The following is a 27352-nucleotide window of genomic DNA, read 5'->3' as shown; positions in this document are numbered from 1 at the left end:
TGAAGATAAGTAAATGTTGCCTGAGATATCTGAAGTATGGTTCCTCTTTGGCTGACAAGACTTAATCTGCACTCTGGAAACAGCTTGTATGAGGAGGAGGACGGCAGACAAGGAGGAATGAGGGAGGAATTCTTACAGGAACCATCTGGCTGAGTCACTTTTAGGGCTGTTCAAAGCTACCCAACTGTTGACATTTCCTGGAAATTCTTTAATGCCAACAACTGTGTTAAATGAGCAACATCCTTAAGACCCCGAGTGCACCTTGGATCCCCTCGTCCTTTCTTGTTGCTTTTGCGATTTGCAAATCCCCTGAACCTGAAGTCTTCAAGGATTCAGCATCTGCCATTTCACCATGTGTTAGTCCCCTCCCTGGGCCCCTTCAAACACACTCTCCACTCAGAAATCTACCATTTAGCCTTTATTTATTTATTTTTTTATTTTTTTATTTTTTTTGACCCACGCACAAGGCTTCTCACTCCTCCTCAGCTTTCAAAGAATCCACCCACTAGGCTGTCACTTCAATCTACTGTCTCCTCCTGCAGCACAGAATTTCTGAAGAAAGTCCCCAGGTGAACCAGCCTGGCCAGCAGAAATGGATGCTCACCCGCTCCATCTAGCCCCTGGCCTCTGCTCTCCTGGACTCCCTGGCTCAGTCCTCAGATCAGTTCTGGAACTTCTCTCCTTAGGTTTCCTGTAACATCCGGGTTTCTCCCTTACTTGCTTAAAACAACCTCTTGCTTTCATTTATCCATTCATTCACTCTGAGGCCATCTGAGGAAAGCTTCCTTACCTGCTTTCCTGATGACCTAATATGTGCTGTACCCACCTACTTCCTCTTCCTTGAATGGGGAAACCAAGTCACAGGGAAAGATACATCTCTCCCTTCTAATGCTGGATCTCATTCCTTCCAAGCCTGCTCTCATTCTCCACCTCCAATCTCTCTGTGTTCATTCTTCTCTTCCTTTCATCCATCAGTTATGCCAGTGGCTCCCAGCCTGGAGTATGAATCTGGGGGCAGGGGTGTCTCTGAACTTAGGTGGGGAAAAAAAAATGCATCTTTATTTTCACTAACTCTAAGTGAAATTCAGTGTTTTCTTTGATTATGACAACAAATCACAATTGTGTAAGCAATATCTGTGTCTTTATCACCAATAGAAATCACATCTATTTTCATCTTTTTTTTTTTTTTTTTTTTTTTGAGATGAGGGTCTTGCTCTGTAGGAGTGCAGTGGTGCAAACAGCTCACTGCAGCCTCAAACTCCTGCTCTCAAGCAACTCTGCTGCTTCAGCCTCTTGAGTAGCTGGGACTACCAATGTGGACCCATGCCTAGCTAATGTTTTTAAAAATGTTTTGTAGAGATGAGGTCTTACCATCTTGCCTAGGCTTCACATCTATTTTCAGATCTCATTATTGGTTTTGTGATATCTTGAAGTGGCATTTATACTGATTACTTCTCTGAGATTATGGAAACCAGTAGACCACAACCAGCTTTTGTTATTTAATACCTCAATGAAAGGCTTATACATTGTTTTATTGATAATTTTTTTAAATTTGGAGAACTATACATCAATATAATTTATTATTTTGTAATTATATGCATACTGTTTTGCACACTTAAAAACTTTATTGGAGACCAAGACAGGAGGATCCCTTGAGCCCAAGAGATTGAGATCAGCCTGGACAACATAGCCAGATCCCATCTCTATAAAAAAACATTTAAAAATTAGCCAAACATGGTGGTGTGTGGCTATAGTCCCAGCTACTCAGAAGGTGGAGGTGGGAGGATTGCTCAAGTCCAGGAGTATGAGGTTACAGCAAACTATGATCGTGCCACTGCACTCCAGCCTGGGTGAAAAAGCAAGACCCTGTCTCAAAAATAATAGTAATGAAAATAATTTCTTTTAAAAAAAACCTTATTGGGCAGGGAGGGGGGCCATTATTCCCAAAATTGGTCATTAGCTTCACCAGATTGCCAAAGATACATTTCTTAGTCTGTTTTGTGTTACTGTAACTGAATACCTGAGGCTGGGTAATTTTTAAAGAACAGAGATTCATTTCTTACAGTTCTGGAGGCTGGGAAGTCCAACAACATGGCACTGGCATCTGGTGAGAGTCTTCTTGCTGTGGCATAACCTGGCAAAGGTCATTACACTGTGAGAGGGTGTATTGTCAGGGTTCTTTAGAGGGACAGAAGTAATGGAATATGTATGTATGTGTGTGTGTGTATATATAGGTGTACACCTATATATGTATATATAGGTATATATATATATGGGAGTTTATTAAGTATTAAGTTTTTATAAGTATATATATGGCCGGCCACGGTGGCTCATGCCTGTAATCCCAGCACTTTGGGAAGCCGAGGCGGGTGGATCACAAGGTCAGGAGATCGAGACCATCCTGGCTAACATGGTGAAACCCCATCTCTACTAAAAAAAATACAAAAAATTAGCCAGGCATGGTGGGGGGCGCCTGTAGTCCCAGCTACTCTGGAGGCTGAGGCAGGAAAATGGCGTGAACCCGGGAGGCGGAGCTTGCAGTGAGCCGAGATCGCGCTACTGCACTCCAGCCTGGGTGACAGAGCGAGACTCCGTCTCAAAAAAAAAAAAAACAAAAAAGTTTATATATGTGTATATACATACACACACACACACACACACACATATATAATATATCTATATATAAAGGGGAGTTTATTAAGTATTAACTCACACAATCACAAGGTCCCACAATAGTCTGTCTGCAGGCTGAGAAGCAAGGAGAGCCAGTCTGAGTTCCAAAACTGAAGAACTTGGAGTTTAATGTTCGAAGGCAGGAGGCATCCAGCACAGGAGAAAGATGTAGGCTGGGAGTTTAAGCCTGTCTCTCTTTTCACATTTTTCAGCCTTCTGATTAGATTGTGCCTACCCAGATTAAGGGTGGATCTGCCTTTCCCAGCCCACTGACTGAAATGGTAATCTTTTTGGGCAACACCCTCACAGACACACTGAGGATCAATACTTTGTATCCTTCAATCCAATCAAGTTGACAGAATTAACCACCACAAAGGGCAAGAACGTTTGTGCCAGCTCAGGGCTCTCTTCTTTGTCTTATAAAGCCACCAGTCCCGACATAAGGAGCCCACCCTGATGAACTTCTCTAATCCCAATTACTGTCCAAAGACCCCAACTCCAGTCAAAATATGAATTTGGGGATTAAGTTTTTAACACATGAAATTTGGAGGACACATTCAAATCATAGCAGTAAACATGGCATACAAAAAGTTAAGAACCCCTGCGTACTGTAGAAATTGCCTTGTCTTGATCCTTACTCCCAACTATAAAATTTTTCCCATGCGTATTGAATACAATTTGAATAATGACATAATTCGTTTAAAATAGATATTCTGATACCTCTGGGTATCCAAACCTTTGTCTGGAAGATCTTGTTCCAAAGCGGTGTTTCCAAACATAGCAGTGTGTCAGAATCAAAAAGGCATCCCAACATGAGCAGGTCCCGAGGCACAGCACCATACTATCTGCATCGATTTCAGGCAGAATAGGTGGCTGGAAAACTTTTAAATGCAAACTTCACAGGCATCTGTTAAAACACCTAAACTGTACAAAAAAAAAAGTATACAATGAAAGTTAAAATCCCTTCCATTCCAGAGCTTCATTCCTATTTCTAGAGGTTATCACCATCAACAATCTGTGTTCTCCTCCTAGTCATCTGAGTGCATACACACCCATTATATGTACTATACACACTGTTCTGTGGCTTGCTGTTTTTTTAAATAATAAGGATTTTTTTTAAATTCTTTTTTTAAAAAATAAGGATTTTTTTTAAAAATTCTTTTTTTAAAAAATAAGGATTTTTTTTAAAAATTCTTTTTTTAAAAAATAAGGATTTTTTTTAAAAATTCTTTTTTTAAAAAATAAGGATTTTTTTTAAAAATTCTTTTTTTAAAAAATAAGGATTTTTTTTTAAATTCTTTTTTTAAAAAATAAGGATTTTTTTAAAAATTCTTTTTTTAAAAAATAAGGATTTTTTTTAAAAATTCTTTTTTTAAAAAATAAGGATTTTTTTTAAAAATTCTTTTTTTAAAAAATAAGGATTTTTTTTAAAAATTCTTTTTTTAAAAAATAAGGATTTTTTTTAAAAATTCTTTTTTTAAAAAATAAGGATTTTTTTTAAAAATTCTTTTTTTAAAAAATAAGGATTTTTTTTAAAAATTCTTTTTTTAAAAAATAAGGATTTTTTTTAAAAATTCTTTTTTTAAAAAATAAGGATTTTTTTTAAAAATTCTTTTTTTAAAAAATAAGGATTTTTTTTTAAAATTCTTTTTTTAAAAAATAAGGATTTTTTTTTAAAATTCTTTTTTTAAAAAATAAGGATTTTTTTTTAAAATTCTTTTTTTTAAAAATAAGGATTTTTTTAAAAATTCTTTTTTTTAAAAATAAGGATTTTTAACATCTCTCCACATCAGCACAGAACAATCTCATTCTTTTTCAATGGCTTTACTGAATGAAATCTGCATTAAAAAATTATAATTTAAAATATGTATTCGGCCGGGCGTGGTGGCTCACACTTGTAATCCCAGCACTTTGGGAGGCCAAGGCGCGCAGTCACATGAGGCCAAGAGTTCAAGACCAGCCTGGTCAACATGGTGAAACCCCATCTCTACTAAAATTACAAAAATTAAAAATTAGCGAGGTATGGTGGCACACACCTATAATCCTAGCTATTCGGGTGGCTGAGGCATGAGAATCGCTTGAACCGAAGAGATGGAGGTTGCAGAGAGCCAAGATCACACCACTGCACTCTAGCCTGGGCAACAGAACAAGACCTATCTCAAAAAAAAAAAAAAAAAAAAACTGGGGTTCTGGTGATGGACAGTGGTCATGGTTGCACAATCATGTGAATGTACCAAATACTACTGAAATGTACACTTAAAAATGGTTAAAATCGGCCACCTGTGGTGGCTCACATCTGTATTCCCTGCACTGTGGGAGGCTGAGGTGGGTGGATCGCTTGAGCCCAGGAGTTCAGGACCAGCCCAGGAAACATGGTGAAACCCCATCTCTACTAAAAATATGAAAATTAGCCAGGCATGGTGGTATGCACTTGTAGTCCCAGCTGCTTGGGAGGCTGAGGTGGGAAGACCACTCGAGCCTGGGGAGTGGAGGTTGAAGTGAGCCGAGATTGCACCACTGTACTCCAGCCTGGGCAACAGAGAGAGACCCTATCTCCAAAAATATATAAATAAATAAAATGGTAAAATGGTAAATTTTATGTTACATGTATTTTACCACAATTAAAAAAACAAAAACAAAAACAAAAAAAACTTTTTGAAGCTCTTCAGGTAATTGAGCTGCTTTGTTCCTCCTGCCCCTGGTCCAGTCACCAGCCTGACATTTTGGAGACGCCTACTCTCACTTTGCCTCTTTTGCCACCATTCTGAGTCCACTCATTCTAGAGAAATTAAAAGCAAAAAGACGAGTTGTATTTCTTCATGGAAACAATTCCCTCCTCTCCACGGGCGGCTGCTAACACAGAGCTGTAGCGGTATGAAAGGGCTCCTTCCTAAGCCTGTCAGGAGTCGGCAGACGGCTGTTATGCTGTTGGTGCCACCGACAGCCCCAGTACTCTGGGAGGACAGAATCCCTTTCAGCTGTGGAATGCCTTTCATCCTCCGTGTTGAAAAGCTCTGTAGAAATCAGGCCAGGGCTTGTGAAGCGCAATTCAAGCCCAGGCCCAAACAGCCCAAAGAGCCTGCTGTGGCAGAAGTCTGCATGGAAACCTACCCTCCCCATCCCTGCTAAAGCCCCCTTGTACTTTCTTCCACTTGCCTTTCCATATCCCTGACCCATCTACAGGGCTCGGAAAAAGCCTTTTCACACGTGATATGTTCAGATAAGTTAAATCCCCTGAAATTCTGCGTGACGTGGTGTATCTGTGCCATTTAGTGTCGTTCCATTGATCCACAGACTTGGGAGCAGTTCAGATCTGAGGGAACAAAAGCTGGTCCAAGGACATCATTGTCAAATCTTCAACCCACAGGCAGGCTCTCCCAGTACCTCGGGAACTCTGTGTCACAGCAGTCCATGGAAGTATTGCCTTGGCTACAGGCAGACACTTCACAAAGAGGATTTTGTGACCTGGACAAGTTACTGTGGTATGCAAAATTCTTGCATCTGCCTGTTAAAGAATCACTGAACGTCTGGGCGGATCTGTCTTCATATTTTCCACATTCGCGCAGCGTGGCTCTAAGGTCTGTCCGAGTCCCATCAGTTGGGTCCTGGCAGGGAGATGACTCCATTGGAGACCCAGGATTTTCCTCTCCCCGGCTGGTTTCTCCCAGGTCATTGCACATACCAACATTTCATCATTTCGTGGAAGTTTTCTTAGGTGTAGCTCTGACCTCATCTCATAGGTTCATTCAAGATTCTTCATTTTCTCCTTCCTACACAACAGCCACTATACTATAAGAGTCACTTCACTGAAGCCTCTCACCGTGCACCACTGCCACCCACTGCACTGCCAACGCTGTGTCCACGCACTCAGGAACTGTCCCTTCGGTTAGGTTTTTACCTGCTCAAACGTCATTCCTTTCAGCTATGGTGGCCTGGCCTGGCAGGCCTGGTTCATTTTTAAGAATTGGAATCCAGGGAGTGGTGAGACCTGGCTGTTCTATTTGGAGAACTAGGGGCCGCCACTCTCAACGCGTTTTCATTTTCCTGCTACCTTCCCTCTGAGATCAGACGTTCTCAGACTCCATCCTACGGCTGAAATCCTGGCAACTGCTCTATACTGAGGTATGGGAGTTGGGAACAAGCCCTGTGTAGGTCAAAACAGGCCCCTGAGTTCCTGGCAACTGGGTTTCCTAAGATAAAGGTCTTGCTCCTGGTTGCTGGCTTGCCATGGTGCCAAATAGGCCCTTTACAGCCTTCTTATGGCATGGCTGTTTTCCAAAAATTAACCCGTTCTAGTGTGCGTTTCAAGAAACTTTACTTTCAGCACAGGAAACAAATATCAGCTTCTCATTCTGGTTTTCATGCTCTGGGTTGCTAGCTGGCAACTTTTGTCTGCTCTGAGACTCCTGAGAGATGTCACACCCTCCACCATCAGAGTTGTGTGTTCTGTAATCCGTTTTGCTTGGATTCTCAATCAGAGCTACCATCTTCCCCACCTGTGCACCCCAAGTTCACCTGGGTGATACAGCAGTCTTTAAGGATGGGGACCGGACAGGTGTGGTGTGGAAAGTTACCTCTAGGTCAGCAGTTCTCAAAGTATGGCCCCCGCTCAGCAGCATCAGCATCACATAGGAAACTTGTTATAAATGCAAATCCTCAGTCCCACCCCAGACGTGTCGAATCTGAGGCTGGATCCAGCAAGCCCCCCAGCTGAGTCTAATGCATGCTCACTGGGGCCACGGCTCTAGGTGAGGCTTTGTTTGCCCTTCTCCTGTCCCTTATCACAGGGGTCCGCAACCTCCAGGCCACGGACGGGTACTGGCATTATACTCTCACAGGAGTGCAAACCCTATTGTGAACTGTGCATGTGAGGGATCTAGGTTAATGCTTTTTATGAGAATCTAATGCCCGATGATCTGTCACTGTCTCCCATCACCCCCAGATGGGACCATCTAGTTGCAGGAAAAGCAGCTCAGGGCTCCTACTGATTCTACATTACAGTGAGTTGTATTATGATTTCATTATATATTACAATGTAATAATAATAGAAATAAAGTGCACAATAAGTGTAATGCACTTGAATCATCCTGAAACCATGCCCCCTGACCCCTGGTCGATGGAAAAATTGTCTTCCATGAAACCCGTTCCTGAAGCCAAAAAGGTTGGGGACCGCTGCCTTACAAGAATCACAGTTTTAGGCTGGGCGTGGTGGCTCATGCCTGGAATCCTGGCACTTTGGGAGGCTGAGATGGGAGGATCACTTCAGGCCAGGAGTTCAAGACCAGCCTGGTAAACATATTGAGACCCCATCTCTAATTAAAAAAAAAAAAAGAGTCACAGTTTTAGAACAGTGCCTCTCAGCCCTGGCTGCATCTTAGGATCACCTGGGGAGCTTTTATAAAGTATAGATACCCTGACCTCACACCTAGAAGTTCTGATTGAATTCATCTGCTGGGTCACAGCTCTTCAGGTGATTCTAATGTTCAGATAGGGCTTTAAGAACCATTCACAGCCAGGCGCGGTGGCCCACGCCTGTAATCCCAGCACTTTAGGAGGCTGAGGTGGGTGGATCACCTGAGGTCAGGAGTTGGAGACCAGCCAGGCCAACATGGTGAAACACCGTCTCTACTAAAAATACAAAAATTAGATGGGTGTGGTGGTGTATGCCTGTAGTCCAAGCTATTCTGGAAGCTGAGGCAGGGGAATTTCTTGAACCCTGGAGGCAGAGGTTGCAGTGAGCTGAGATCACAGCATTGCACTCTAGACTGGGCTACAAGAGCGAAACTCCATCTCAAAACAAACAAACAAACAAACAAACAAACAACCACTCGCAAGCTTCTCCATGCAGAGTTTGGCAGCCTTGCGAGTAACCACCCATTTGTTCCTCACCACCTCCTCCCAGCACAGAAGTAATTTATTTTTTGCAATTCATCATGATCACTCGTCAGCCAGAGAGGTAACAAAATGTAGGACACAGCATTGCCAGGTTCAGGGAGAGACTTGGATTTCTAACCCGACCCCTCACTGGCTGCAAGCCTTTGGGAAAATTAAATCATCTAATCTTTCTAGGCCTCAGTGGCTTCCTTTACAAAACAGGAATTATATTAACATTTATTGGATAGTCTCTTAAGGTCTTTTCCAGGAAAAAAATAAATCTTTGGTTCTAAGAGCTTCTGAAGGGTCTGAACTTATCTTCAGCATGCAATTGCTAATATTGAGTTTTCATCCTTCAGGATGAGCAGAAGATATTGTGAGCCAGTCCATTTTGTGCTTTTTCCAGTATTCACAAATATGGGCCAAGCCTAAAAGAGACTGGCACTCAGCACCCAGATGCCAGGAAGGAAGCCATGACAGTGGTATGTTTGTACTCCTGCTCCATGCCCTAGAATGTTCCAATGGGCACTCTGCAGCTGCTCAGGAGAGAGACTTCCATGCTCAGTGTGCCCCCCCACTGCCACCCTCCATGTTCACAGACATCCTCGTCCTTTCACTGCCACTTAGCTACCCACCCTTCCTCCTGACTCCTCTTCACTTTCATTTTTTTTGAGGCGGAGTCTCACTCTGTCAAACAGGCAGAAGTGCAGTGGTGTGATCTTGGCTCACTGCAACCTCCACCTCCCAGGTTCAAGTGATTCTCCTGCCTCAGCCTCCCGAGTAGCTGGGATTACAGATGCCCACCACCACGCCAGGCTAATTTTGTATTTTTGGTAGAGACCGTGTTTCGCCATGTTGGCCAGGCTGGTCTCGAACTCCTGACCTCAAGTGATCCGCCCACCTCAGCCTCCCAAAGTGCTGCGATTACAGGCATGAGCCACTGCGCCCAGCATCTCTTTGCTTTTCTTTTTGGCCCTGCAAAGACTACAATAATCAGCCTGTGACTATCTTCACAGAGCTCATCCATCCAACCCTACTAACATGAAGACTCCTAGAAAAACAAGTCAAGTGTTCCAGGAAGGAGAAGGTGAATAGGTCAAGTGTTTCCTGAATCAGTTGCTTAAATTAAAAAAAAAAAAAAAAAATTTTTTTTTTGCATATTCACTTTCTTCCCTGAAAACAAAATAGTTTTATATTCCCCTCCCTCCTATAGCCCCACCTGAGGAAGTAATGGGATTAGAAGGCTAAGAGAAGATGGTAAGTTGTTTCAAGCTGATAGTGTGTCCTCAATACTATGTTAAAAGTCAAGTAAACCTGTAATTTCTAGGAATCTCTTCACAGAGAGAAAAAAACCTATATAAGGACCCCAGGAATTTGGCTAGAGGACCCGGCCAAGCCTTCCCGTGGTCCAGGTTACCACGGAGAGGCAGGGATGGGTTCCACATGCTGGTGTCCCAACTTCAATTCTTTTGCCCACTCTGGACTCCATTTCTGTAATCAGGGAACACCCATCGCTTCTCTGGAGGAGAGGTGCAGGAAAGGGCTTCAACAGGCACTGGGCCGTACAAGTTCTAGTCCTTTTCCCAGCCTGAATTTGGGAGACTCAAGTGCAGTTGGCCAAGAATGACAGTCATGCTTTTTATCCACAGGGGATTAGGTGTGTTCTGATCAAGCTGAGAGCCTTTTATTCTCTTTTCCAGATCCTTCCCTTGCTACTGGCAAGATGTATGCATATTCCGGATCCCAGGTCTGTTGTCCCCTCATGCCATGTGGAAGTTTCCCAAGACTATAGAGAAATGTTTAGATGTGCAGATGCCACACACTAATTCTTAGAGTTTCTACAGCCATTATGACTAAAGGGATTTTTGTATACTGTTTAATTTTTTGGTTGGGTCTTTGTTTCACTTTTTTTTCTAATTGAGGGGGAATTTTAAATTGTAACCGTTGTTACACCCTGAGCAGACACAGTACCTTCAAGACAACTTCTCCATCCTTTTGGTTTTATAATATGTGCATCCAAAGGCACCCTTTTCAAAGTTACTTAGGTGTCAACCTCAGTGCACAATTCTACAATGAGTAGAACCTGCATCACAGTGAAATAAACTGGTCCAGCTGGTATGATTCGATGGTTCTGGCACTTCCCAAGCACAATATTCCTCTCTTCCATTCTGTCATTCATACCTGAAACTCCACCCTACTGATTAATGACCACCTATCCATGCTGAAGTACAAATATCTCAGGAGAAAGCAGCTTATTGATGTTGCCTGGGTGATACTTCATTTATCAGATCCTTTTCAATATGGCATTCACTTGAGAGCCGATTTACAAAGCGGGGAAATGTGGGCAAGAGCATGGTTTATGCAGAGACGGCCTGAGATAGGGCCCTATTCGGCTAGGGAAGTGTGACCAGGCCCTCATGTAATCCTCACGACCACAGCAGCTATTGTTTGATGCACCACCCCCCACCAGCCCCCCCCTTTTGTTTTTTTGTTTTTTTCAAATTCAAAGCTCAGAAAGGTTAACTAACTTACTAAGAGTAGCACAGATGGCAAATGATGGAGGTGGTGTCTAAACCCATATCTCAACAGGAAGCCAGATTCCACCGTGAAATGCCAGTTAATTCTGACACAATCCTACCTTTTTCTTATAACATCACTCATCTAATCAATTTTGAGAGTTTCCCACTGTCCGGGTGATGAGGCAAAGGGCCAAAAAACATGGAGCTTCATGTAGTACCTGAGAGACCACAGCCAAGGAAAAATTACTCCAGGGATCCAAAGAAAAGAAGCCTCTTTGGGATCTCCAACATGCAAACTGTAGTTTTGTATTGTTTGTTTAAAATAATTAATCAGGTCAGTTTGGCTTCCTGTTGAACTTACTTGAGGTCTGTAACACTGCTAATGAAAGGAAATAAATGAATGAGGATGAAGAGTACATGCTAGGGTACTAGCATGTAGATTTCCAGAAATGTTCTAAGTCCTAAATTAGTTTTCCTTGATGGATACCTGCCAACTACCTGTTTGAAATTAGACTTTAATTCTTTATATTGTGTTGAAATTCTGATTCCATCCTATGAAGAAAGAGTTTTTCCCATGATCATTCATGCTTTGCACTTGCAGGGGTGGGTGTCTGCATAGGTTAGAACATGGTATGATCCCTGGAAGAGAATAAATAAGAGCCTAATACATGTTTGTGGGGAGAGGAAGATAGGGTGAACGTGTATTAGGAAAAAAAATGTCTGTTGGTTTAGGAAATAATTTTGGGGCCTTTTTGGGAACCATGCACCAGAGGAATCCAAATCCAGAATAGTGAGAAGATGCGGAGGAAGAAATGAGTTGAAAGTTTTTCAGGAGACCAGAGTTGAGTTTCCTCTGATTTAAACTCAGGATAATTGAGTCAAGTATAAGAACCGAGGAATGGCTGGGTGTGGTGGCTCATGCCTGTAATCCCAGCACTTTGGGAGGCTGAGGTGGGCGGATCACGAGGTCAAGAGATCGAGACCATCCTGGCCAACATGGTGAAACCCTGTCTCTACTAAAAATACAAAAAATTAGCTGGGCGTGGTGACACACACCTGTAGTCCCAGCTACTAGGGAGGCTGAGGCAGGAGAATCACTTGAACCCAAGAGGCGGAGGTTGCAGTGAGCTGAGATTGTATCACTGCACTCCAGGCTGTCAACGGAGTGAGACTCCGTCTCAAACAAACAAAGAACTGAGGAACTAGATTGTGTTGCAGGCATTCTGAAGGTGGGATGGTGGCAAGATGGTTTAGGCTTGAGTAGAACAATGAAGAAAGTATAGGTTTCTCAATGAAGAAGGGAGAGGAGGATAAGATCAAGAATGAACGTAACAGGACCAGAAGGCCAAAGGTGCCCAGGATTGGGGCAGCAGGGCCTCTCATGAAGTTTGTTTTTCTTAATTGGCAAAGAGCTGGGCTCTCTGCCCTCTGCAGCTGCACTTTCCTATGAACGTAAGATTGGCACGTTTACATCTGCTCACATCTCTGTTCTAGGGGTTTCATGGCATTCAAATAAGTGGTCCTGCAGGGATATTTTTATGGAAATCAATTTTTTTTGGATATAAGTTTGGTTGCATAAAACAGAGTCTCAAAGTAATAGAAACGTAATCAAGATACAGGTCTCCTTCTCCTTCATGCAGCAGGGGAAGCTAGAATGGCGGCTGTTCTGACGAGCTGCCGGGGGTTGGACTTACCTATCTGGTTGTCCCATTTTTCCTATGGAGTCATCTTTGTCTGGATGGTTCTGAATGGCTCACCCCTGTGATTGTATTCTAGCCATCAGGAAAAAGGAGAAGGGAGTGTCCCTTCCCTTGAAGAGTATGACCCCAAAGTTTCACATAAAACATCCCTTTCCCATCCTCTGACCAAGACTTAGTCTCGTGGTCACGACGACCTGCAGGGGAGGCTGAGAAAAGAGGCTGACTTGGCTCACGGTTCTGCAGGCTGTACAGGAGGCATACAGGCATCTGCTTCTGGGGAGGCCTCAGGAAGCCTTCAACCATGGAGGAAGGCAAAGGGGGAGCGAGGCACCTCAGAAGCCTGGGGTAGGAGGAAGAGAGGGAGTGGGGAAGTGCTACACACTTTTAAACAGCCAGATCTCACGATAATTCACTCACTCCCTATCATGAGAACAGCATCGAGGGGATGGTGTAACCCATTCATGAGAAACTGCCCCCATGATCTAGTCACCTCCCACCAGGCCCCCACCTCCAACACTGCGGGTTACAATTCGATATGAGATTTGGGTGGGGACACAGATCCGAACCATGTCACCCTATTATACCCATGAGAGGTTTCCCCACTCTGGGCCACTTTGACCTAAACTTCCACGTTCTCAGTTGCTACCATACTTGACTTTCCATTTAGATCACTCCCTAAAGACCCAACTTCAGCAATCCTAGAATAGAAATGGATATATCCCTCTTACAAAATTTTTTTTTTTAATTCAAATAAGACATTTTTGGAAAAGGAAACTAGGCCGGGTGCAGTGGCTCACGCCTGTAATCCCGGCACTTTCGGAGGCCAAGGCGGGTGGATCACTTGAGGTCAGGAGTTCGAAATCAGCCTGGCCAACATGATGAAACCCCATCTCTACTAAAAATACAAAAATTAGCCGAGTATCTTGGTGCACACCTGTAATCCCAGCTACTCAGGAGGCTGAGGCAGGAGAATCGCTTGAACCCGGGAAGCAGAGGTTGCAGTGAGCCAAGATCGCATCACTGCACTCCAGCCTGAACGACAAGAGCAAGACTCCATCTCAAAAAAAAAAAAACAAAAAACAAACAAACAAAAAACAAAGAAAAAGGAAACTAAAACTAAGGGAAAAGCAACATTAAAAATACTAACTGGTATGATCTAGTGCTCATTATTTATATAGTGTCAGCTACTGTTGTACGTTTTAGATACTTAACTCATTTAATCCTCACAACAGCCTGTGGTGCATGTATAATGATTATCAAGATCATTCTTTATAAGTGAAATAGAAAGAAATTAAGTTTTTGTTTTGTTTTGTATTGTTTTTATCCTTTGTCATAGAGCTTGTGAGAGCAGAGATGCAATTCAATCCCAGTGATCTGTTCTGGAGTCCATACTCATTCTCCAGGTCTTCATTCTCTAGGTCTCATTCTCTCCCTGTTCACCAAAGCATGAAGACGGGCACTCACAGGGCATGCTCTCCTTGGCTAAGCTGCCTGGTCAGTAGCTGTAGTTGGCTTGGAGGGCATGGCTTCCTGGCAATTCTGCTCCATTCCCAAGTCACATTTCCCTTTGTCTAGGCTGTCTCCACCTATGGATAAGCCCAACTTTTTCTCTGGTTGTTTCAATCTGGCCCTTGGGGAGACCTCAAAGGCCCTGTGTATCATCCCTTCACTTGCACTCCTGACTCTAGGCCAACCATCCTCTACTCAAAAATGAGGCTCCAGCATTTCTCCCCCTTCTTGCCAAATCAGCAATTATTCCTTCGCTACCAGACCATTTTCATAATCTCAGAAACGTGCTGCTTCTTCCTCTTGGCACTACCTCCTAATGCCCCCCATATCCAGCTACTACCCATTTATTCGCTTTTCTTTGCAACGAAACTTCTCAAAAGAATTTCTGAAGATCTCTGTCTCAATTCTTTCCCTTCCATTCTCTCTTAAAAACACCTCCATCAGTCTTCTTCCTCACTGATCTTGTCAAGGTCACAATGGCATCCCATTGTCATCTCTCAGAACTTTTATTTGATATATCAGCAGACTTTGACATGGTGGATCACTGCCTCCCTGATACACTTTTTAAACTTGGTTGCCAGAAAAATCTCTTGATTTTCCTCCTACCTTACGGTTGCCCCTTCCCTGTCATTTATGCAAATTCCTCATTTTCTCCCTGATCTTTTAATGTTGGGGTCTATTTTTTCTCCTCCTCCATCTGTCCACTGCATTAGTAATCTCATGGCTCCACGCGCCTTTATTTGCTGACAGCTCCCAAGGATATACATTCTGCCTGAAGCTCTCTGCTGAACCCCAGATATCAGCCAGGGTCCACTCAGGAGGCAAAAGCCACAGAGTAGTTTGCACAGGAACAGTTTAATATAATTATAATGGGGGACTGGAGTAATGGATGATGGGCTAGCAATCGGTAAAGAAAATGCCAAAGGATACATAAATAGCAGATAAAGGGAGCTTCTGCCATCCATAAGGCTGAGATAGAGTGTTCAAGAAGAGAACAAATCGGGAAGAGGAGGACCTCCACTCATACTCTAGGGCTGAAATCCAGACCTTATTGGAAAGGGTGCAGCTGTGGCTCACGGGAAGGTGGAAAGGTTTGCTGAGCTGCTACACTGATGTTACTGAGAATCGGCCCTCTCTGGTGCTGGGGGAGCTGCCTGTTGGTTGGTGCTACACCTTGGAACTTGCTGCAAAGTCTGCTGATTGGTGCTGTGCTTCGGAACTTGCTGCAAAGGTATGGAGGGAAGCCACCCATAAGAGGTGTCTTATGCTGCCAGGTACTGGCTGCAGCTCACTGTAGGACTTGGGTGCTGCACACACTATGCACACTGTAGGGGCCTGCCACGAAGCATTCACCAGGATTGGGAAGAGAAGCCTTTCCTCCTGCAGCATCCCTCCAGTGCACTCTGCTGAGAAACTTTCACATCATTCCAGAGGGCAAAGTCAAGATATTTACATGGCCCAGCTCCATTTCCACAGACCAGATAATGAAAGGTGGATCTGGAGCTGAGAGGCAGTTAATTGATAACTGGTGTACTCCAGAGTTGGGACCAGCCATCTACTTGACAATTCTACTGGATGTCTTATAATCTCAGAAGCACCAAGTCCATGCCTGCTCTACGTACACCTTTCCCCGTTCTTCCGGCTGCTTAGGTTCGATAAAAGAGGTCACAGTTGACTCCCATCTTCTCTCACACCCCACCTGTACATTGTGGGGAACGCCTATTGGCTCTACCTTAAACATATATCTATAATCCCACTACTTGTCACTCCACCCACTGCTGTCCCCCTGGTCCTGGTCATCGTCATGATCCCTTGCTTGAATTGCAGGAATACCTCTCTGTCTCTGTTTCTTCCCATGTGCCCTGACATCTATTTTCAACATAGCAACAAATGCAGTTCTTTGAAAATATGAGTCATATTATATCAATTCTCTGCTTAAAACTCCACATTTCACTTAAAGAAAAGGCCAAAGTGCTCACAGTGACCAAAGTGATCTAACTTCTCTCTCCCACCCTGTAACCCTTCTGCCACCACACATCTACTCTGTCCTTCTGTGGCTCCAGTTCAATACTGGTCCCCTTGTCATTCCTGAAGTAAATAGACATGCAACCTCACCCCCAAATACCCAATCAGCATTTCCCTTGTCAACTCTTTTCTTTCTGAAAAATAAATGTCCTTATTTATTATATCCATTGTCCATTGCCTGTTTGCCCCACTAGACTATATATCCCTATCCTCCATAGGGTAGGGATGTTTTATGTATGCATTTGGACATACCCCTGGAACATAGTGGGGGCTCGAGAAACATTAGGTGAATATTGAAGATCTAGCTGTGCATCCTCAACAGAGGATGGTGTTCCGTGGCCACACCCCCTGCCAGCTTCCTATACGCCTGAAGAAAGTTACTTTCTCTTCCTGTTAAAAGCTTGTGCTTCTACTGAAGCCTCTTCTCAAGTGCCTGCTTCTGATCTGGGAGCACCTTTGTTCCGTCCCTCTGTCAGTGCCTCCAAGCTCTCTCTGCAGACCCATTCAGGTGTTCACATGCTACTTCTTCCCTTCAACCCTCTCATCCCAGCCCCTCTTATGCGCAGTGAGAGAAGAGGCCTTCCCACCCCAACAGCCCCTCAGGTCATCAAACCATCGGGCGTGGATTAGCAATCAAAGTAATCATAGGTGCTTTATGGGTTTATTTATTTTAATCCTCATGATAACCTTGTGAGGCAAGTAGTCCCAATATGCCCATTCTACAGAAAAGACAAATGAGGCATTGAGAAGTTAGTATTTTGCTTAACTAGCACATTGAGGAGGTGGAATGTGTCTGTGCCCTGTTGCCAAAATGCAGTTTTATGTCATGAAAATGACAATGACTAATTTGGAGGGAGCTAAGTCTGACTTGAACTTGAATTAAACATTGGTTTTGAGCTGAATTGTGAAGGGATAGAAGTCAAAATGTGATTTTCCAAAGTGAACAGTCCTTAATCAGTCTTAATAGGCTCCAATGGGAACCAAATCAGAACAGCCTGACATCATCCCGGGCTTCATGTCCACACCCCCAAGACTGGCTGGTGAGCAGGGTCTCAGGTTCCTATTTTTATTCCAGTTGTACCACCTCCTGGCATTATCTGAGCAATGGCTTCCCATTGCTCTGAAATCCCCCATGTATGCATTAGCAAGTTAATTATTTCTCATATTCTACTACCTCCCACAGTCTGAATGCATTCTTCTCTAACCCTTATGTAACCACCTACTATGCACATAAAAGCGCTGGATCTCTGCATGATTTTCTGGATTCACTCACGTCTCTTTCAGTAGATCACAAGCTCCTTGAGGGTAGGGGCATGAGTTCCCAGTGCTTGGCGTGTAGGGACTCAAACGTTTGCTAAAGAAGGAATGTCCAGAGCCCCCTCCAGTCCCCTCTATCCCTCTTATCAAATCAAGCTCTCTGGAGAGGATCTGGTAAACTCATACCAAATGATGCATTTGGTTGAATGTATTACTCCTTCCTTTGGCTTTTTAATAGTGGAGAGAGCCTTAAGCCAAGGAAATGGTATTAAATACAGAGGAGGGGCAGGGAAGAAAGATTTGAGGCAACTGGGGAAGACTGCCTGGCAATTCATATTATATAGTCGGACATCTCCTTTATCTCCGTGCACTGCTACGCAAGTACTCCAGAGTCAAAACCGAGCCAGTCATTTTTCAGTTTATATCTTCAGAGAAAGAAAGCGCCTGCACATCAACAAACAATGCTGCTTCCCCTGACTCCTTCACTCTAACAAACTCTCCCTCCCATTTTAAAATTTTTCATTTGCCGTGACAAGTTCCTTTATTGTTTTGATTTTTGTTTTTCCCTAAGACATGCTACTTCTCCTAAAAGAACTTTTTTTCTTTCTTATTCCTAAATGGTGACTTTCTTTTCTTTCTTTGAGACAGGGTCTCACTCTGTTGCCCAAGTTGGAGTGCAATGGCACAATCACAGCTCATTGCAGCCTTGGCCTCTTGGACTCAAGCTATCCTCCCATCTCAGCCTCCTGAGTAGCTGAGACCACAGGAATGCGCCACCACGCCCAGCCAATTTTTTGTATTTTTTGTAGAGACTGGGTTTCTCTATGTTGCCCAGGCTGGTCTTGAACTCCTGAGCTCAAGTAATCTGCCTGCCTTGACTTCCCAAAATGCTGGGATTACAGGTGTGAGCCGCCTCACCCCACCCTCAATGGCGACTTCTGACTTGCAGCTTGTTGAAAATCAAGTATTGACTTGTATACGTGAATGGAATAAATCAACGTGGAAGCCTGGCCTAGTACGGGGACTTCAGAATCATTTGCTGTATCAAATGTGTATGCAAAAGGTGCAGCAGTCATATCTAAGAGCAGGGTTTTGTTTTGGTTTTCTTTTAGAAAAAGTATTCCTTATTCCATTTGCTTCTTTTTAATTTTGTGCTTTTCCTGTACTCATCGCAGTGACGTAGCCCAAGTCCTCCCGTGAGAGTTGTCAAGACTGTCCCTCCTCATGTTCCTCTTCTCCCATTCCTCCCTCTCTGCCACTTTCTCCCTCTTTATTGTATTTTAATCTTGACAATCAGTGAAGCTGTTGGAGGATTTAGAGGAGCAACCCTCCATGTCTTAATACTTGTGCTGGGTTTCGTTTCCCCTGTGAAAGGAACTATCTAAAATCCTCTAGACTTTTACATGTGTGTTATAAACTCAACTGCAGTGCTTCTTGAGCAATCCTGTGGGCAAGGAACTAGCCACAAGTTACTAGAAAAACCAAATGAAAAAGACATATAAAATACAAGCTCATAATGAGATTCAACAGACATAAAATGAATCTGTCAAACTGCTATCAAAGTATCTAAATGCTCTCGATTTCTGTACTTACCTCACAGGCCCCTGACCAACAGCTCATGGACAGCACCAGAGAGGGGACCGCACTTGAAAGAGCACTGCTCCAGCAAAGTATGTTGTTCACGCCTTACAGTATTTTGGTTTATAAGAAGAGATGAAGACTGGGTGCAGTGGCTCATGACTGTAATCCCAGCACTTTGGGAGGCTGAGGCGGGTGGATCACCTGAGGTCAGGAGTTCAAGACCAGCCTGGCCAACATGGTGAAACTCTGTCTCTACTAAAAATACAAAAATTAGCTGGGCATGGTGGCGGGCACTTGTAATCCCAGCTACTCAGGAGGCTGAGGCAGGAGAATCACTTGAACCTGGGAGGCAGAGGTTGCAGTCAGCCAAGATTGCACCATTGCAATCCAGCCTGGGCGACAGAGCAAGGATCTGTCTCAAAAAAAAAAAAAAAAGAAGAGATGAAAACACGCATAAATTCTTCACCTTTCCCCAAAATCTAAATAAGCTAACAAAAACTCTCTGTGCACCAGAGAGCATGTGTGCACGTACACACACTCGAATAACAACACTTTGTAGACAGGTAATACAGTGGAAGGGTTAATTAAACCAATGGACTCAGGAGCCAGATATCAACCATTTATAAGTTGCTTCCACTTAAACTCATTTACAATAAAATGTGGATGGTAATAATAATGCCAGATTCTTAAGACAATTAAATGGCATAATATGCATGCAGCTCTTAGAAGAATAGGCACTCAATGCCTTTAATTCTTCTTCTTTTTTTTTTTCTGGAGACAAGTCTCGCTCTGTCACCCAGGCTGGAGTACAGTGGCACCATGTCAGCTCACTGCAACCTCCGCCTCCTGGGTTCAAGCAATTATCCTGCCTCAGCCTCCTGAGCAGCTGGGACTACAGGCACACGCCACTATGCCCGGCGAATTTTTTGCATTTTTAGTAGAGACGGGGTTTCACCATGTGGCCCAGGTTGATCTCGAACTCCTGACCTCAGACAATCCGCCCGCCTCGGCCTCCCAAAGTGCTAGGATTACAGGCGTGAGCCACCGTGCCAGGCCTATTATTATTCTTTTTGCTTCGTGGAATAAGGCGATCCCTGTTGCTTTGCTCAGTATTTCCATCTGGAAGGTGTAGATGAAACTGCGGTTTACTTGGCAAGCCAGGGCCAGTCGTCTCTTCCCCAGCATCTGGAAACATCTACCGTCAGTGGGTGGAGGCAGAATCCCAAACCTCATTAAGGAATGAAGTTTCCCTTAACTCGGCGTGAGGAGTATCCCAACCGTCTACTGCTGCTGCCCTCTGCTGCTGCCATTGAGAATTACACCAAGCCGAGTTTCTGCCACAAGACCAGCAAAATCTAACCTCATCTGGGGGGAATTAGCAATACAGGTTGAGTATCCCGTATCTAAAATGCTTGCGACAAGGTGTGTCTTGGATTTGGGATTTTTTAAGATTTTGGATTATTTGTGTATACACAGTGAGTTATCTTGGGGATGAGACCCAAGTCTAAACAATGAAATTCCTTTATGTTTCATATACACATTGTCCACATAGCCTGAAGGTAATTTTATATAATATTTTAAATAATTTTGTGCATGAAACAAAATTTTGGCTATGTTTTGACTGCAACCCATTGCATGAGGTCAGGTGTAATATTTTCCACTGGTGACGTCATGTCAGTGCTCAAAAAGTTTTGGATTTTGTAGCATTTCAGATTTCCAATTTTCAGATTAGGGGTGCTCAACCTGTATGGACTTTGTTTAGGATTTCATTGAATATCCCAGAATTCATTTTTCACAGTGACTTTAACATAATAGCACGGCATTTTTATAATCTATAACTATTTCTGGACATTTTCATGGAATATTTTTTATTTTCCTTTAAAAAAAAATTCTATTATTATTTTAGAGACAGTCTTGTTTTGTCACCCAGGCTGAAGTGTAGTGGCACAACCATAGCTCACTGTAACCTGGAACTCCTGGGCTCAAGCAATCCTCCTGCCTCAGCCTCCCAAGTAGCTGAGACTACAGCCATGTAACCAACCATCATACCCAGCTAAATTTTTTATTTTTTGTAGAGACAGAGTCTCTGTTGTTCAGGCTGATCTCAAACTCCTGGCTTCAAGTGATCCTCCCGCCTTGGCCTCCCAAAGCATGCTGGGACGAGCCACTATGCCTGGACATCAAACGTTGCTCTATGTTACCTCAAGCAGGCTTCTGAACATGGCCAATTCTCTCCTTTTTTTTTTTTTTTTTTTTGAGACGGAGTCTCGCTCTGTCGCCCAGGCTGGAATGCAGTGGCGTGATCTCTGCTCACTGCAAGCTCCGCCTCCCAGGTTCATGACATTCTCCTGCCTCAGACTCCCGAGTAGCTGGGACTACAGGCACCCGCCACCATGCCCGGCTAATTTTTTGTATTTTTAGTAGAGACAGGGTTTCACTGTGTTAGCCAGGATGGTCTCGATCTCCTGACCTTGTGATCCGCCTGCCTTGGCCTCCCAAAGTGCTGGGATTACAGGCGTGAGCCACGGCGCCCGGCATGGCCAATTCTCAAAGCTACTCTTCTCTGACTTTCTCATTTTGGTTTTCTGCACCCCAGTTTCCCAGAGACTTAAGGCCCCCAGTAGCTGTGACCTCTCTTTTTTCAAGTCCGCTCAGTGGCTCAAACCAACCCCTCCCTCCCTCTGCAAAAGCTTTTAGCACCTCGAGAGAGGCACTCCTGCCTCCAAGCCTCTCCCTTTTACAGGTCATGGATATCCATTGTTGAAAGGCTCTCTCTGCTCTGAGTCATCTCTCCACAGCCCATGCTTGGCCCACGCTCCTTGGGCCTCCTGCAACCCACCCTGCCAGCTCCAAGCCTTATCTCTCATGAACCCAACACAGCTGCCAGGCTGGCTCCCATCATCCACATACACATTGCCATTTCCTGCCTTTGCATTTTAGTGATTGCTCTTTCTTGTGTTGAAAAGGAACTCTTTTCTATAAAAATTATTCACTGCACAGCTCAAATGCTATTTCCTATATAGTGCCTTCTCTAAACACTCCAGGGAGTACATTAACTTCTATGACATTTCTTGTGTCTTACCTGGGTTGCCCTTATCAAATGCATTGTTACTTCGGCATATTTCTTCTTAAAATTTTTTCTACTATCATATGACCCAGCAATCCACTACTGGGTATATATCCACAGAAATGGAAACCAGTATGTTGAAGAGCTGTCTGCACTCCTATCTCCACTGCAGCATTAATTACAATAGCCAATGCGTGAAACAACTCAAGTGTACAGCAAGAGATTAATGGATAAACATCTACTGTCAGTTGGTGGAGGCACAATCCCGACCACTGTTTAGGAACGAAGTTTTCCTAAGCTCACAGTGTGAGAAATATCCCAATCATGGGCATATTCATGGGTAAAGAAAATGTGGTACATATATATACAGCCTTTAAAAAGAAGGAAATCCTGCCATTTGCAGTAACGTGGATAAGCCTGGAGGACTTATTATGTTGAGTGAAATAAGCCAGGCCCAGAAAGAGAAATACTGCATGATCTCATTTATATGTGGAATCTCAAAACATTGAACTAATAGAAGCAGTGAGCAGAATGGAGGTTATTAGGGGCTGGGGTGGGTAGGTGTTAGAGAGATGTTGGTCAAAGGGTAAAAAATTTTAGACAGCAGGAATAAGTTTAAGAGTTCTATTGTCCATAATGGTGACTAAAGTTAATAACAATATATTGTGTTCCTGAATTTAATGTAATACTTTAAAAAACTTAAATGAAATAGAAACATTTCTTCAGAGACCTAAACTACCAAATCTTTTTTTTTTTTTTTTTTTTGAGATGGAGTTTTGCTGTCGTCGCCCAGGCTGGAGGGCAATGGTGCCATCTCGGCTCACTGCAACCTCCGTCTCCTGGGTTCAAGCGATTCTCCCACCTCAGCCTCCTGAGTAGCTGGGATTACAGGCAACTGCCACCATGCCTGGCTAACTTTTTAAATTTTTAGTATAGACGGGGTTTCACCATGTTGGCCAGGCTTGTCTCGAACTCCTGATCTCAAGTGATCCAACCACCTCGGCCTCCCAAAATGCTAGGATTACAAGCGTGAGCCACCATGCCCAGCCCTAAACTACCAAATCTTAATAAAGAAGAAACAGATCTCCTGAATAGCCTCTATCTATTGAAGAAATTGCATGTAAAGTTTAAAACCTTCTCACAAAGAAAACTCTAGGCCCAGATAGTTTCATTGGTGTATTCTACCAAACATTCAAGGAAGAGACAATACCAATCTATACATACCGTTCCACAATACAGAAGAGAAGGGAATACGGAACCTGTTCACTTTCTACCGGTTCCATCGCCGTCCTTCTCCTCTTGCCTCCACCTCCATGATTGGGAGTTCCTGTGCATGTGTACAGGCACCCCAGACCGCAGGCCCATGCTTCAGGCACAGCCCCTGGAAACAACCACCACACCCCCAGGGCCAAGGGGTGAGCCCACCAGTGGCTTTGAAAATGGGAAACTTACCTAGGTGCTGTTCCATTCTTCCAAAGCTCAACACTCCACAAGAATCCACCTGCTCTCGGTTACACTAAAACACCTGCAAGTACTTGTTTTTTATATTTCGTCCAGATTTGATCATTGTTATCTTCAGGAGAGTGACCTGTTTTTTGCATCACAGAATCTAACTTGGTTGTGAGATGCCCTTGTCACCAGCCCAGTTGTTCTATTCCCAAGATGGCACACAACAGAAATACATATTGCTTCTCAAGGTAAACCCCTCACCTTTGAGAAGTGTGTGTTTTGCTGGCTATTTCTGAGATCTGTAGCTTTGGACCTCTCTCTCATTCTCTGCCTTTTCCTACACGTGCCCTGCTTGGTTTCCACTGCTTTTGGAAACTTCTCCACCTACTTGACATATTATTTTCTAGTTTCACTGAAAATAGAGTTTGCTTTTCTACCCTGCTGACTGTACCTACTGTTTTGACACTAGAACTATCAAAGATCCATGCAAAAGAGAAGACAGGGCCGAGGTCAGACAATTATCAGTGGTTAATGGAATCATTATTTGTTAAATGACCCCATACGCACTAGGAAACCTATGGCTGTAACCAGAGGTTTCTATATACCAGGACAGTATTGGAAGTCTATAATCACATGTACGTAAGACATATGCCACCAGTTTTGACAGGTGAACCAATGTCTCCTCTCTGTAACAGCACATTTCTGGGGTACAGTTATGCATGCTCAGGAAGGGCCATGAAAACACACCACTGTGTTAAGTGATACAGGTATAAGCTTGGGTTTATTAGAGGAAAAACATACAAGCAGAAAGTAGTAGAGTGCATGCCATCCCTGGAATCGAATTATCCCTCAGCTTAGACCAGGCATAGAGGTTTACATGTGCTGTGACCAACATTCCAATAAAGACTGATCTCCATGCCCTTAATATTGTAAATATTTACAGTGATGAGGTGGTTCTGCCTATCTGACTGAGTTAACACAGACCTGCTGAGCCAGTTTTCTGCCAAATTACTACAATGAAGAAGAAATGAGTGTCCAGGACCATCCAGGTTTGTCTCTCTTCAGATGTTTTGGAGATGTGGTTTGACCCATGAACTATCTGAATGTATATGTTCACCAATTATGCTGTGATGGGATTTTTACTACATTCATTTTAATGGCTTCTCAACATGAAGACAGTTGTCCTACAGCCATAACCTCACTCCATCTCCATTTCCTTATCTCTAGAAAACGAGGCGCAAGGATTGAGGCCAGTGGTATGTGACAATTACTATTCTGCCAAAGTAAATTTAGAAGCTGAAAGATAGGATGCCACTTCTGAAGATATGCGGCTGTTTTTATGCCCTGAAGCTTAGCTCTCTGCACCACACTTCATGGGACTTGCTGACCTTTAAGTCCCTTTCAACCTTGAGATTTGATTCTGTAACTAGCAGTACGGTGCATTTTTTAAAAAATAATTTAGCAAAAAAGGCTAACCACTAGAGGGCAGAAATATTACAAGAAAGGAGCGATGCCTGCTACAGTGAACTACACCTGTGAGTTTTACAATTCTTATTTCAATTAAATTCCACAAAATTTTATTGCCTGACAACTCCATTCTATAATCTGTGTTATGCTAAGAGTCCAGTGACTAATAATGCTCTCTGACAGTTCACAACTCAAATATGCAACTGTAAGAACGAATGGCCACCTGTTCACATTGTGTGATAGCCCTTTTCATTTGTTTAGAAGTCTGTATTAAGCACTTACTGTGTACCAGGCGCTGTTCTATGGACTCAGGATACATCAGCTACCGAAGCAAAGATCCCTAACCTTGTGAAACTGACATTCTGGTGGGAGGACAGATCCAATAAAAACTAAAATAAATAAGTCAATGATGTAGTGTGTTAAAAAGTGATCGGTGCTGGCTGGGCGCCGTGGCTCAGGCCTGTAATCCCAGCACTTTGGGAGGCCGAGGCAGGTGGATCACTTGAGGTCAGGAGTTTTGAGACCAGCCTGGCCAACATGGTGAAACCCCATCTCTATTAAAAATACAAAAAATTAGCTGGGTGCAGTGGCGGGTGCCTGTAATCCCAGCTACTACAGAGGCTGAGGCAGGAGAATCGCTTGAACCCAGGAGGTGAAGGTTATAGTGAGCCAAGGTCGCACCATTGCACTCCAGCCTGGGCAACAAGAGCAAAACTGTCTCAAAAAAAAAAAAAAAAATGGGATCATTGCTGTGAAAGAAGGAAAAAGTAGAACTGCATACAGGGGATTGGGATTCAGGTAAAGTGTTGCAATTTTAGGTAGGGTGGGGAAAGTAGCCTCAGGGAGGGGACATTTGATTGAGACTGAGGTAAGTGAGTGGGCCATGTGGCTAGCAGAGGATAATGTGTTTCAGGCAGAGGGAACATGAGAAGGTCCCAAGGCAGGGGAGTCACTCATAGTAGCTGAGACTGAGGTACAAGGAGGTAGACCATGAGAAGTGTTATAAGCTGTTGTGAGCACTTCAGTTTTTCCTTTGAGAGAAATGGGGAGCCACTGAAGGATTTTTTGCAGAGGGATATTTTTAGATTCATTCTGGCTGCAGAGTTGACAAAAGTCTCAGAGTGTTATCTCTTAGGGAAGCTTCCACATATTCTGTTATCAGCTCATCAAAAAACAGAATGGAGGGCAGTTGAAGGCACCTGTATTGCTGTCACCATTCAGTGAACAGCAGCCTTGAAAATTGATTGTATGAATTGGAGTTATCTTCATACCCAGCTAAATTAGAGTCCAGAGATGAGGGAGAAGAGAAAGCAGTTGGGGCACAAAGTGCCTGCCCAGGAATTATATTGAAAGCCAGCTGCCAAGGTGACCTGCTATAACCTGAAGACCAGTTTCACCCAGTAGCTGCTGAAACGAATTGCTGTAACTCTAAGACTAGTTTTACTTACCACCTTCTCTCACAAATTAGAGCTTGCCTGCTCCTAAAAACTTTGCTTAGGGTCAATGAGCTATCTTTCAAGGTAATACATAACATTTCTCTAATGAAACCTCCAACCATCTCTTTGTTGTTCTGAAGACCACCCCAGTCTGTGTGTATGCCCTGAACTGCAATTCTGTTTTCCCAAATAAAATGATTTAGAGACTCATCTTTGCATTTTTAATTGATCTTGACACAGCCAATTCACATATATCCCTACTGTGCCACATGCCAGGCACCATGCCAAGCACTTTACATACTTTCTCATTTAACCCTTCCCACCTTCTATATAATCACCACTATTGGTGATGATTTTATTTTATTATTAATATTTTTTGAAATGGAATTTCTCTCGTTGCCCAGGCTGGAGTGCGGCGGCACCATCTCAGCTCACTGCAACCTCTGCCTTCTGTGTTCAAGCGATTCTCCTGCCTCAGCCTCCAGAGTAGCTGGGATTACAAGTGTGTGCCATCACACCCAGTTAATTTTGTATTTTTACTAGAGACAGGGTTTCACCATGTTGGCCAGGCTGGTCTCGAACTCCTGACCTCAGGTGATCCGCCTGCCTCGGCCTCCCAAAGTGCTGGGATTACAGGCATGAGCCACGGCGCCCAGCCCTGGTGATGATTTTAAAGACAAGAAAAGGAAATTATAAAAGTTAGTGACCGGCCCAAGGTTTAGATGAAGTAAATGGAACTTGTGTAAGGTAACTTGAAGAACTCTGCTTACTCATGTGAACACTACCCAAGTGAGG

The 27352-nt window shown here is 43.6% G+C and overlaps 2 long non-coding RNA genes across 3 annotated transcripts; one reads left to right on the top strand and one right to left on the bottom strand.

The window, feature by feature from the left end:
- Positions 1-219: 219 nt before the first annotated feature.
- On the bottom strand, positions 220-3018 carry LOC129534236 (uncharacterized). Of its 2 annotated transcripts, XR_010134089.1 has the most exons (4): positions 2714-3018; positions 2064-2134; positions 791-1031; positions 220-691 (listed from the first exon to the last, which is right to left on the bottom strand). It is a non-coding gene; the product is annotated as an uncharacterized lncRNA (long non-coding RNA). The 2 variants fall into 2 exon arrangements; XR_008680745.1 differs by having other exon boundaries at positions 220-1031.
- A 19983-nt stretch (positions 3019-23001) lies between these two features.
- On the top strand, positions 23002-25697 carry LOC129534235 (uncharacterized). Its single transcript, XR_008680744.1, has 3 exons — positions 23002-23902; positions 24598-24703; positions 24882-25697. It is a non-coding gene; the product is annotated as an uncharacterized lncRNA (long non-coding RNA).
- Positions 25698-27352: the final 1655 nt, after the last annotated feature.

This window comes from Gorilla gorilla, chromosome 5 (assembly GCF_029281585.2).
Source record: "Gorilla gorilla gorilla isolate KB3781 chromosome 5, NHGRI_mGorGor1-v2.1_pri, whole genome shotgun sequence".
NCBI classification, from domain to species: Eukaryota; Metazoa; Chordata; class Mammalia; order Primates; family Hominidae; genus Gorilla; species Gorilla gorilla.
Note: the sequence above shows the minus strand (reverse complement) of the source record. Positions and strands in the feature narration are given on the sequence as shown.